Below are 12,848 nucleotides of genomic sequence, written 5' to 3' on the forward strand. Positions count from 1 at the left end.
GTCTGTGGGTACCCCAACTAAGTGGGTGGGTCTTTATATCAGTTTTCTATGGCTGCTATAACAAATTACCAAAAATTTAGTGGCTTCAAAAACACATAGTTATTATCTTGCAGTTCTAAAGTTAAGTCCTACATGGGTCTCACTGGACTGAAATCAAGTTGTCAAGCAGGGGGGCGGGTTCCTTTCTGGAGGCTCTAGGGGAGAATCCATTTTCTTGCTGGTTCCAGCTTTTAGAGGGTTTCTGCATCCCTTGGTTCATGGCTCCTCATGGCTCCATCATCAAAGCAGCAATGGTTGGGACACCTGGGTGGCTCAGTTGGTTAAGCATCAGACTTCAGCTCAGGTCATCATCTCACAGTTCGTGAGTTCAAGCCCCGCATCAGGCTCTGTGCTGACAGCTCAGAGCCTGGAGCCTGCTTCAGATTCTGTGTCTTCCCCCTCTCTCTGCCCCCCACCCAAATAAACATTAAAAAAAATTTAAACAGCAGCAATGGGGAGTGGAGTCCTTGTCACATGACATCCCTCCAACCTGGCTTTCATTGTCACATCTTTGCCCCTGACTCTCTTCTTCTGCCCCCACCTTCCACTTTAACGGTTCTTGTGATTACATTGGGGCCACAGAGAATCTATCTTGAGATCAGCTGATTTGCAACCTTTAATTCCTCTTTGCCATGTAACCTAACACATTCCCAAGTTCCAGGGAATAGAAAACAGACATCTTTGGGCGGGGAGCATTATTCTTCCAATTGCATTGCTTCACTAGCCAACCAGCCCCGCCTCCTCACACAACCGCCAATCAGCGTGTGTGTGCAAGGTGCCTGCGCAGGTTCCATTCAGATTTGCATTGGTAACCGCCCATTGTCAGAAATGTGAGGAAAGTTTCTAACATAAGGGACAGAAACAAAACCAAACAGATGAAAGAAAATTAAGGGGGAAAGAAATGGAGGTGACAGAAGAAAAATAATAAAAACTCATTTAGTAATTTCAGGGAGCTAGGTCCTGCCTGGATCCACTAATAAGAACAAAAAGATATAAATGAGAACAAAGAAAAAAGAAAGAACTCTTAGGGGAAAAAATATGGAGGTATAAAAATTCAATGTAAGGATTATTTTTTTAAATTTTTTAAAATGTTTTTATTTATTTTTGAGAGACAGACAGAGCATGAGTGGGGGAGGGGCAGAGAGAGAGGGAGATACAGAATCCGAAGCAGGCTCCAGGCTCTGAGCTGTCAGCACAGAGCCTGACACAGGGCTCGAACTCACAAACTGCAAGATCATGACTTGAGCTGAAGTAGGACACTTAACTGACTGAGCCATCCAGGTGTCCTATAATTTTAGTAAGGATTCATTTTTAAATGAGTAAATGTCCCACAAAGTAAGACAAAATGTCACAGATGGACAATAGGAGAACAAAGATAAGAGAAATCAAATCGAAGACCAATCCAGATGTTCCAATATCCAAATCACAGGTGTTTGGAAAATAGCAGAGAAGAAACTAGAAAATATTTTAGATCCCCAGAACTGAAGACCATATATTTCCTATTTGAAAGGGCCACTGAATGCCTAGCGGAATTAGTTTAAAAAGACACCAAGTTACATCATCATTAAAATTCAGGAAGGGGCGCCTGGGTGGCGCAGTCGGTTAAGCGTCCGACTTCAGCCAGGTCACGATCTCGCGGTCCGTGAGTTCGAGCCCCGCGTCAGGCTCTGGGCTGATGGCTCGGAGCCAGGAGCCTGTTTCCGATTCTGTGTCTCCCTCTCTCTCTGCCCCTCCCCCGTTCGTGCTCTGTCTCTCTCTGTCCCAAAAATAAAAAATAAAAAAATTAAAAAAAAAAAAAAAATTCAGGAAAAAGGGGATCCTAAAACCTTCCAAAGAGGAAAATAGTTCACCTATAAGGATCAAGAAACAGAATGGCATCAGACTTCTCAACAGCTAGACTTACCAAAGACAAAAAAAAAAAAAAAAAAGATATTCAAAATATAAGGGCAATTGATTTTCAGTCTAGAAATCTATATTGATCCAAATCATCAAAAAGGGTAATGGTAGGGAAAAAATATTTTTTTCATACATGCAAAGTTACAAAAAATTATTTCCCTTGCACCTTTCTCCATCACAAAGAGGGAATCAAATAAGACAGGAAGGTGGGATTCGGGAAAGAAGGGATTCCCCACAGAGAGAAGTCAAGGGTATTCCCACAGCAGTCACAGCTGTGAAGCAGGCCCAGAGAAACACCTTTCAGGTTTGAATGGGAATAGGAAGGGCTCCGGGGGATACCTCTTTATTCCCAACCTCCAAAAAGAGGAACACACAGCAACTGAGAGTATCTGATGTGTTGACCCAAACTGAAAGGAAATTTACAGTTCCACAGCAGAGGCCGAGGGTGGGTTAATCAGTATATAGAAAATATTGGCTATTGGTGAAAAGACTCTGTACATAACTAGAATTAAAAATGTAGATGGAGTGTGTACATGTGTGTTGTTGGGGCAGGGGTGGGGCAGTAACCAGGCACGGTACCAGCCAAAGAAGATCACCCTCATACTCCTTAGTGGGAAGTTAATACATGACGTTTAAAATTGAAAAATCAATAGGAATGCAAGCTGGTGCAGCCACTCTGGAAAACAGTATGGAGGTTCCTCAGAAAACTAAAAATAGAACTACCCTATGACCCAGCAACTGCACTACTAGGTATTTATCCAAGGGATACAGGTGTGCTGTTTCGAAGGGACACATGCACCCCCATGTTTACAGCAGCACTATCAACAATAGCCAAAGATTGGAAAGATCCCAAATGTCCATCGATGGATGAATGGATAAAGGTGTGGTATATATATACAATGGAGTATTACTTGGCAATCAAAAAGAATAAAAGCTTGCATTTGCAACTACGTGGATGGAACTGGAGGGTATTACGCTAAGTGACATTAGTCAAGAGAAAGACAAAAATCATATGACTTCACTCATGTGAGGACTTTAAGAGACAAAACAGATGAACATAAGGGAAGGGAAACAAAAATAATATAAAAACCAGGAGGGGGACAAAACAGAAGAGACTCATAAATATGGAGAACAAACTGAGGGTTACGGGAGGGGTTGTGGGAGGGGGGATGAACTAAATGGGTAAGGGGCACTAAGGAATCTACCCCTGAAATCATCGTTGCACTATATGCTAACTAATTTGGATGTAAAGTTTTAAAAATACAATTAAAAAATAAATAAATGTGAAAAAAAGAAAAGAAAAAAACCCCAAAACTATTCACTTAAAAAATTTTTTTCAAAATTGAAAAATCAAGAAATAGCACATTATTTAGAAACTGGGTGGTACATAGGAAGAGACACCTAAAAGAGTTGAAACAGGCAGTAGAACCTGGAAAGTAAATGAGAACTGATGTGTTATTCTAAGGCTTTTGATTTTATTTGCATTTTAAAACTAAATCACTTTTGGGGCGTCTGGGTGGCTTGGTTGGTTAAGCGTCCGACTTCGGCTCAGGTCATAATCTCACAGTCCGTGAGTTCGAGCCCCGCGTCGGGCTCTGTGCTGACAGCTCAGAGCCTGGAGCCTGTTTCAGATTCTGTGTCTCCCTCTCTCTCTGCTCCTCCCCTGTTCATGCTCTGTCTCTCTCTGTCTCAAAAATAAATAAACATTAAAAAAAAATTAAAACTAAATCACTTTAAAACTAATCATTGCAGCAAAGTTGTTACAGAGGACAGCTGTTATAGTAAATATTTACAAATTTATATGCTAGCATTATATGCTACAAATATATATAGCTAGCCTCCCTGCAGCTCTAGGGAGGCTTTGGACTAATTCTCACATCCCCCTCGACACATCTCCACCCCTCCCTTCCACAATACCTCACTCTTTTAGGAGCATTTTCTCACATATCACTTTGTCCCTCAACACTTCTGAAGCAGTTACTAGCCCATTTTACAGATAAGGCAATGGAGGCTTCAAACGATGGGATAACTTAGCAAAGTCCCCTGGCCAGTTTCCTCATATGTGCTGTGGAATCAGGTGGGGATAAACAAAGTAGTCACGTTGTTATTCATCAAGAAGCTGTGACCAAAACCAAAAATTCCTGACACCTAGTCCAGATCCTAATCAACTAGACCATGTTTCCTGCGTCCTGAAGAAATGTTCTGTGAATAAAATGTATCTGTGACCCGACATTAATACCCCTCTTAGAGGCTTTAATGTATTAATGGTATGGTGTGGATCTAGGGAATTCTACAGCAAAAAGCCCAAACAAATCTATTTGATTTATTATTTGACAACCTTGGGATCATGCGATCTTTTGGGGCTGAGGGCTGGGGAGACTCCCATTAACAATGAAGATCCTGATACAAAACTTGGGTGACACTGGCCTGGGGCCCGTTTAAGCCCAGATAAGCAGAGGAGTGATGGGCAGGACTGGTAGGTTCTAGAAGGGGAACTGGAGGGATGGTTGCTCTTCAGGAACAAGGGCTCCCAAATTACAGATGACACTGAATCTTCTGGAGAGTTCTTTGTGAAAGTACAAGTTCTCTGGCCATCAGAGAGACACCTAATTGAGTGGCACATAGAAATCTGTATTTAAAAAAAATTTTTTTTAATGTTTATTTTTGAGAGAGAGAAAGAGAGAGAGAGAGAGAGAGTCAGAGTGTGAACAGCGGAGGGACAGAGAGAAAGACATAGAATCTGAAGCAGGCTCTAGTCCCTGAGCTGTTAGCACAGAGCCAGGCATGAGGCTTGAACTCACGAACTGTGAGATCATGACCTGAGCCAAAGTCTGACACTTAACTGACGGAGCCACCCAGGCACCCCCATAGAAATCTGTATTTTAAAAAAGCTCTGCAGGGAACACCTATGTGCATCCAGGTTTGGAAACTCTTGAGATTCAGAAGCTTTGCCTGGATTTAGCAGATGAGCACAGAGAAGCCAGGCTCTATGTGGTTTATGCCATTTCCTGAAAATATTTGAAAATTTAAAATCATAAGATCATCCTTACAAATTATGGAATCCATCATGAAAGCACACTCCCACTCGAGTTCTTTGGACAGATGACATTTTTATCCAAGTCTTGTGTGGCAAGTTCGAATCTTATCCTTCTTTTTCACTGCTGGCTCCAAACAAGCAGGTCCTCGAATCAGCTCCCGGTATTTGCTGCTGGCCGCTGTCCTTACACTGGTCTTGTAAAAGTGGGGCGGAAAGCGATGCGGAAGAAAGCAGCAGCCTATTGAATCACTTTGGTAGGACTGGGGGACCCTTTCAAGAACTGGCAACACTTGTGAATCAAAAGTGTGCCAATGGCACCATCTGGTGGCCTCTTTAATTTCTAGGCAGTAGGCGTGTCAAGGCTCAACAGCACCGAAAGAGGCTGCTTGTGGTTACCAAAGACAGTGGGCTCCTGTGGGGCTGAGCTTGGGCAAAATATCAAAGTTTTCTGAAATTGTTTGCATGACCCCTTTCTTTTTAAACGTCATTCATTCATTTGTTCATTCGACAAACTTATTTGCGTATATACTGTGTGCTAAGTGCTCATGAAGCTAACAATTTAGTGATGAGATAATTAATAGATAAATCATTAATTACAAATAATTTCTTTTTAAAAATTTTTTAATGTTTGTTTATTTTTGAGGGAGAGAGAGAGAGCGTGAGTGGGGGAGGTGCAGAGAGAGAGGGAGACACAGAATCTGAAACAGGCTCCAGGCTCTGAGCTATTGGCACAGAGCCCGTCACAGGGCTCAGACCCACAAACTGTGAGATCATGACCTGAGCCGGAGTCGGACACTTAACCGAATGAGCTACCCAGGTGCCCCACAGATAATTTCTGAGTGATAAGTGCTACTTAGAGAATTAAGAGGGTGATGTGATCAAGTGGCTACCTCACATTGGGACATTAAGGAAGGCCTCTCTGATGACGTGAGATCTCAGTGAAAGAGAAGTGGCCTTCCATTAGAAGAACATTCTAGGTAGAGAGAAGAGCATGTACAAGGAACCTGGGGCAGGAAGGGGCTGGCTACAGGAACTTTAAAAGAGGCCAGTGCCTAATTGTAATGAGAGAGAGAGAGAGAGAGAGAGAGAGAGAGAGAGAGAGAGAGGCAGAAAAGTCAGAACACCAGTTTGTATAGGCCAGAACAGATAGGTTGGATTGAGGTGCTATTGGAAGTCTTTGAGGGAGCAGACACCAAGCAGAGGGAGAGGGGAGAAGAGCAGTCCAGGTAGAGAGACCAGTGCACTCACTGGGCAGCAGAGTGGGCAGCCCACAAACAACCTCCAGGTGGCACAAATACCACAGAGCCTCAGGGTTGGGAAGGGCTCCAAAGGTGCTCCAATTACTGGCCTAATGTTTCTGTCCCTCCTACAACATCCTTGCTCAATGGTTATCCATTTCCGATTGCTTTTGCCACCTAGGGTCAATCCAAACAAGTGTAAACCCTTTTCTTCTGAGAGGTATGCCTACACTTAGGTGGACCCTTATGCTTGTAAGTCTCCCCTCTTTCGCTGTAATGTTGGGTTGCAGGTTCATTGAACACGTAGCCTGAGGACCTCAGGAGGAGCCAAGGCAGGTGATCAGGTACCTTCCTGGACAATGAGGTCTTTGGACAAACGTCACATTGTCTAAAATAGGGGACAAAAGGTGCCCATTTGTGTAAGGTGGAAACATCCCAGAAAGCCAAGGTTACCTTAAAGTGGAAGAGTGATGGTGTCAGTACCCTGTCCTGGAATACTCATTTGTTATTAGTGTAGCCAATGACATTTTGAGTCCAACATTGGGTGCTTTTGCTTAATGCCAAGGAAGGTTTACCTACATGTTTTAGGTTTGACTTTTTTTTTTTAAGTTTATTTATTTATTTAGAGAGAGAAAGAGAGAGAGCCCCTCCAACCATGGAGGGGCAGAGTGAGGGAGAGACAGAATCCCAACCAGGCTCTGCAATGTCAGAGCAGAGCCCAATGCCCAGACTCGAACTCACAAACTGTGTGACCTGAGCCGAGATCAGGAGTCAGATGCTTAACTGACTGAGTCACCAGGGTGCCCCTGGGTTGTTGTTGTTGTTCTTGTTGCTGTTGTTGTTGTTTTAAAGAAAAAAACCATAAAAATAAAAAAGTCATGATAGCCTTTGACACCCTGATAATCTTAAGCTCTGGTAGGAAGAGAACCACTTCCCACCATAATCAGTGTCATACACTTGCCAAGTGGCATTGAGAGGATGGCTAAGGGAAGGGGTAGCTTCTATATCAGGAGGGGCCAAGCAACAGTGAAATCTAGAGTCCATGGCAACTACTTTCAGAGAGTTCTTGAGGATTCTGAGGCCTCTAAGTCCCAGTAACTTTATCCTGTAGGATCTAGGAAACATAATGAGATGTTTTAGCTGTTCCCTTTAAAACTCATGTAGCTTAGAGAAGGAGGTCATTCAAGGACTAACTCATTTATCTTTCCCTAGATTCTACCTCCCCTTGGCACATAGGTTACTACAGAGGCTTGTTGAAAACTGTCCAAGTCTCAATTTTCCCTTCTCTTCCAAGGTTGTCTGGGTTCATTACATCTTCTCGAGCCTGCACACTACAGCAGATGTGAGTATGGGAAGACAGCCCCCCTGGACACTCAGAACATCTCCATTCTTCTCCTCCACATAGCTTCCCTTCAAAACTTCCCAAATGATTTTCACAACTGACCTCCATTAAACGTATTTTCTGATTAGTTCTTGTTCTAGAGTCTAGTCACCCTGGCAGTTTGAGATCATCCAAACCTCCTTGCTTTCCTTTTGGGGCCATCAGCCCACAACAGTAGTGCAAATGTGCGTGTAGCATATGAAAGTCAACCAAACAAGTGATGTTGGGTTCATTCTTGGTGTTGAGGAAAGACAACCTGTTCTATTCCAGTCCCCAAACAAAGGGTTTCTGAGCACCCGCCTTCCGTTATATTACGGTGGAAAACAGAGACCCATCAGTACATCTGTTCAGCAAATAGTGATGCACATATGGCTGTAGCACTGTTTCTAGCACTAGGACGTAATAGTGAACAAGACAAAGTTCTCGTGCTCTTGGTGTTCACAGTCTGGAGGAGGTGCAGCTATCACATAGGTACTACGGGAAAGCAGAATAAGTGGATTGAGATTAATTGGGGATGCTGCGTTACGTAGGGTGGTCAAGGGAAGTCTTTTCCAAGGTGGTGATGAACAGGGCAAGACTTAAAGTGAAGGAACAAGTCACATAAATACCTGGGATCTGAGGGTTGCTGGGGGAACAATGTCGGTCTGAGATGGAAGTGAACCTGGCGAGTTTGTGTTAGGAGGAGGGGGGTCAGCGAAGCCAGTGAGAGAGTAGTGGAGGAAACACAACTGGTAGTCATATCTGACTCTCACACGGCATCCGCAGAGCACAACGCTCCCCTTTGCAAGCCTTCCTCCGTTCCTCTGGGACTGGGGCGAGACACTGCATCTCTTTACTTCCAGATGCTTTTCTCCACTATGATCAGAAACCTGTGGCTGCAGGGCCAATTTCTTGCTGCCATCTTGGGACCCCCAATAGTGACGCCTCACCAGGGGACCTGCCAACCCTACACTGCCCCTCAATTCCTTGTGTCCAAAGGACTGTTATTCTTTGAGCAATATTTCCCATACTAGGATATGGCTGTCTGTCCTTAATGCAAGCGGAAGAATCCGACAGGGGAGCCAGGTGGTGTGGCAGACACTGTTAATGCACACTGCTGCCCCGTTGGGCTCTCCATCCAGGTACATGGCAGACTCTCCTGAACTTGCCCCCTTCCCTGTGTTGGGGCAGGGCCTTGAAACTAGCTCTGGCTCACGAGCTCTGAGCAGGAACAACCTGCAGTATTTCTGGGCCACATGCTAACTACTTGTGCAGGAACCTCTGGTGCTCTCTTCGCTGCCACGGTTTCTCCGGAACATGTTTAGATGATGTAGGGAAAGCACGGGGGCATCCAGCCTCACTCCCAGTGGCTGAGTGGCCACACAGAGGACTGTTACCCAGGAGAATCATCTGGGCCTGCAGCAGATTTTGCTCGAGCAGGACATACACCTGTTTTTGTGTTAAGGTATTGAGATTCTGGTGATGTTATTACAGCATAATCCTCTTCTGTCCTGGAGGGCTTGATTTCCCTGCAAATTCGTAGCATGGTGTCTTCACCACTTCTGTGTTATGGTGTTCATAATCTTCTTCAAAATGTTTATTTATTTTTGAAAGAGTGCGAGAAGGGGAGGGGCGGGAGGGAGGGCACAGAGAATCTGAAACGGGCTCCATGCTGACAGCAGAGTCCAGTGTGGGGCTCAAACTCACCAACCACAAGATCACAACCTGAGCTGTAGTTGGACACATAACCGACTGAGCCACCCAGGCATCCCAGGGTGTTCATAATTTTTGAAGATCCTCTTTGGGCAGGTAGCATAGAAGAGTGAGAAAAGCTACGGGGCTCCAGTCAGAGAGCTTGGATCCAAATCCCACTTAACCTCAGACGTATGAACTCCAGCACGTCACCTAAACTTTCTGGGCCTCAGTTTCATTATCGGTAAAGTGGCAATAAAATAATGCTACTTCATGTAATTGTTAGGAAGATGGAGCTACAGTAATATGTTTTTAAAAACCTAGAATAGCCTGGTACCTGATGATTGATTAATAAGTTGTTAGTTACAATCGGTACAGTCCCTCTCTTCTCTTCTCTGGATAGGCATTTTGCTTTAATAGATTTTGAACCAGGGAAACCGTGTGTTTAAGAATGAAGGGAAGGCCCTTGTTAACTTACCAAGTGTTACCACTCAAAACTGGAGGGACAGTCAAAGCCACCTGTGTTCAGCAACTCTTGTAACATGCCACACCGTTTTCTCCCTACTATTCTTCTGAAGCAGCAATCCAGAGTACTGCTTCTGTTGGTGCCCCGTGTGGATTGATGGGCCCACCAGCAGGTAGGGCAGTACAACAAGGCAGAGACTGCAGAAAGGAACTCCGTTGGCAGAGAAGGCACAGCTCACAGCTGTTCCTAGGACCATCTCCCTGAACTGCATAATTATCAGATTTAATGGGATGGCATGGAGATAACATAGCTCCGCTCCAGAACGCAGACATTATTCAGTCATCATCAGCACTGTCTATCTACATCAAGAGTTCTGCTGAATAAATGCAAAATATTTTCAGACAACAAGGGCTTTCTCCACTTCCGTGTCATGCTCCAAGCTTCGCTGTGAAGTTTCATATTAACCACTAAGTTATGTCTCATGTATCTACTTGCTAAGACTCTTCCTGCACAATGTCAACTACGTGAAACCTGATTAAATTCTTAATAACGTAATGATAGAGGCATAATAGAACCCTCTCTTCTTTAACTGCGGCAGGGCCTTCCTTGCCCCATTCAGTCAGTATCCTGGATAACTTCCGCTGGGTGTCTGCTCCCCTGCTAACCCCTCTCGAGACATCCATCATCTAATTCAGTCCTCCCGGCAACCGTAAGCACTATTCCCATTTCAGAGATGAGAAAGCCAGGGCTTAGCAAGAGTTTCAGAAATAGTTTTAGAAGGGCTTAGTAGTTCCGTGAGGGCTTTACAATTACTAAGTAGCTGTTAGGGTTCAACTAGATGGCTTCAAAGTCTGCCTTTATTAGAGCATAAACTGATGCTGAGAATGTCTGGGTCTGAACTGTAGGTTCACCCCTCACTAGCTGTCTGACAGCAGGCAAAGAGTTCAACCACATGTCATGGTTTCACCTAGAAACTGACAGGCCCTGAGGAACAAATGAGCTGATGGGTATAAAACACTTGCAACAGTGACTGGCACCGTAGTATAGTCAAGCACGGTGTTCGTTGTCATTAGCTGTTAAAAATTGCTCTTATATTATTGCCCACAGTCGATAAAAATACATAAAACTAAAAAACTAAAACAAATAAGCTAATCGTGTGTCAGTTGTGCTTGTAAAAGCTTTGGTGAGAAAGGAGAGCACAAGTAACAAGCATTGTTTGTTTTCCAGGAATACAGTGTTTGAAACAATTGCCTGCCTGAACAATAAATATGCATCAACTGTACTTCCTGACCAGCCTAAATGTCTCGCACCGAAAAGAACTATGTATGTAATTGGAATCAATGCTGTAGTGATCGGTATTGTTTTTACCAGTTTTAGAGAATGTTGAACTGTCTTCTATGTTGTCAGCTCAATTCGTCCTAATATCTCTGTGTCGTGGTTATAAAACATTTAATCTAGGCTTAGTATTTAAACACTGGGGACCAAAAAAAATGATAAATTTGTGTTCTAGTAATACTAAAGTGATAGGTAACCAAAGGAAATGAGAAAAAATGAGAAAAAGTGGTGAAGCGAAATGAAGTAGAAAGTGGTTTTTTCAAAGAAGGCTATTAAATACGCTGTCTAGATCACTACTTAACCACCTGTACCAGAATCACAAGTAGTGGATGCTAAAATTGTGGATTCCTGAGTCCAGGCCGGACCTACTGAATTAGACTATGTGGTGATGGCTCAAGAAATCGAATGTTTAACTGGCTTTCCAGATGCTTTATATACATTGTAAGTTTAAGAAACACTTGCCCAGTTTAAAACATGAACAAGTGGCTGAGGCGCCTGGGTGGCTCAGTCAGTTGAGTGTTTGACATCAGCTCAGGTCATGAGTTCGAGCCCCGCATCAGGCTCTGAACTGACAGCTCAGAGCCTGGAGCCTGCTTCGGATTCTGTGTCTCCCTCTCTCTCTGCTCCTCCCTCACTCATGCCCTGTCTCTCTCTCTCTCTCTCAAAAATAGACATTAAACAAATATAAATAAAAATCGAGCATCACGATTGTGTTTTTAAGATGTACACTCTCAACTGCGTGACAAACATGACCAGCTAAAAGGTCTTACTTCCAGTGCTTGCAGATGCCCAAGGTTTCACTGCGTCGGGGTCAGTATTACATTAAAATGTGCCTTTTCCCGTACAAGTAATTAAAGTCTCAAACACCACACTAATGTGTCTGCCACTGATTCTTCAATGATAAACACACATTTTAAGCACTAGATTTTCATCCGTGTGAAGGAAATTTGGAGATGAAATTATTGGTAAAGAAATGAGAATCCCAGAAAATTAAGAAGACCCACAGGGAATGCCATACCGGTCTTTTCTTTAATCCCATCAGAGCCATTTCCATGGGAACACGTGCTCAGGTCTGGAACGCTTACCTAGAGCAGACGTTGTACGTTTGCTGACAGCATGTAGTGAGGTAGGCAGGTATACAGAAAACGGCTGGCTCACCGGGGCCATTGGTACTAAACAGGCAACTTTTTCTACTGCAGGCAAAGAGGGAGAGGCCCTAATAATTTAGGATAAAGAATTATTTGTAATTTATGACTCCCAAAAGGAAAACTAAGCTTTCAAAAGCTGAATATCGTGTTTTTCAACAAACACCGGTTGATAGGGAAATATTTTTGAGAAGAATTCTGGCACAGGCATCCCCTCTCGACCCCCCGTCAGGCAGCCAGGCTAAGTTCAGTACCTGCCTCAGTCAAGTACTTTCTTCATCTGGGTTTGCCACAAACCAGCTTGCCACAGAGTGTAGGAGCTGACTCCTTTCTGGTCATTTCTCTCTGAAAAGTCAACAGGATGTCCAAGATGCTTTGAGGGAATTTTTGGAAATGTGGTGGTGATTTCGAATCCCCTTGTGGAGGGCTCCTGAGCTCAGAAGCCAATTCAGTTTCCTTGAAACTGGCAGCTTGGGAGTCAGGTCACAGCAGACGGTGTGGGCTCCTTGGGGCAGCCCTAGATGGGGCAAGGCAAGTCTGTTTACACCTTCCAGCACAGTGCAACAGGTCTCTGTCTTTCTAAGTGACTGTTTGACCTGGGAAAAACCTGGCCAGGCGGCACATTGTGGCAAGTAGATAT

The sequence above is a fragment of the Neofelis nebulosa genome, chromosome 10, assembly GCF_028018385.1.
Source record: "Neofelis nebulosa isolate mNeoNeb1 chromosome 10, mNeoNeb1.pri, whole genome shotgun sequence".
In the NCBI taxonomy this organism is placed as follows: Eukaryota; Metazoa; Chordata; class Mammalia; order Carnivora; family Felidae; genus Neofelis; species Neofelis nebulosa.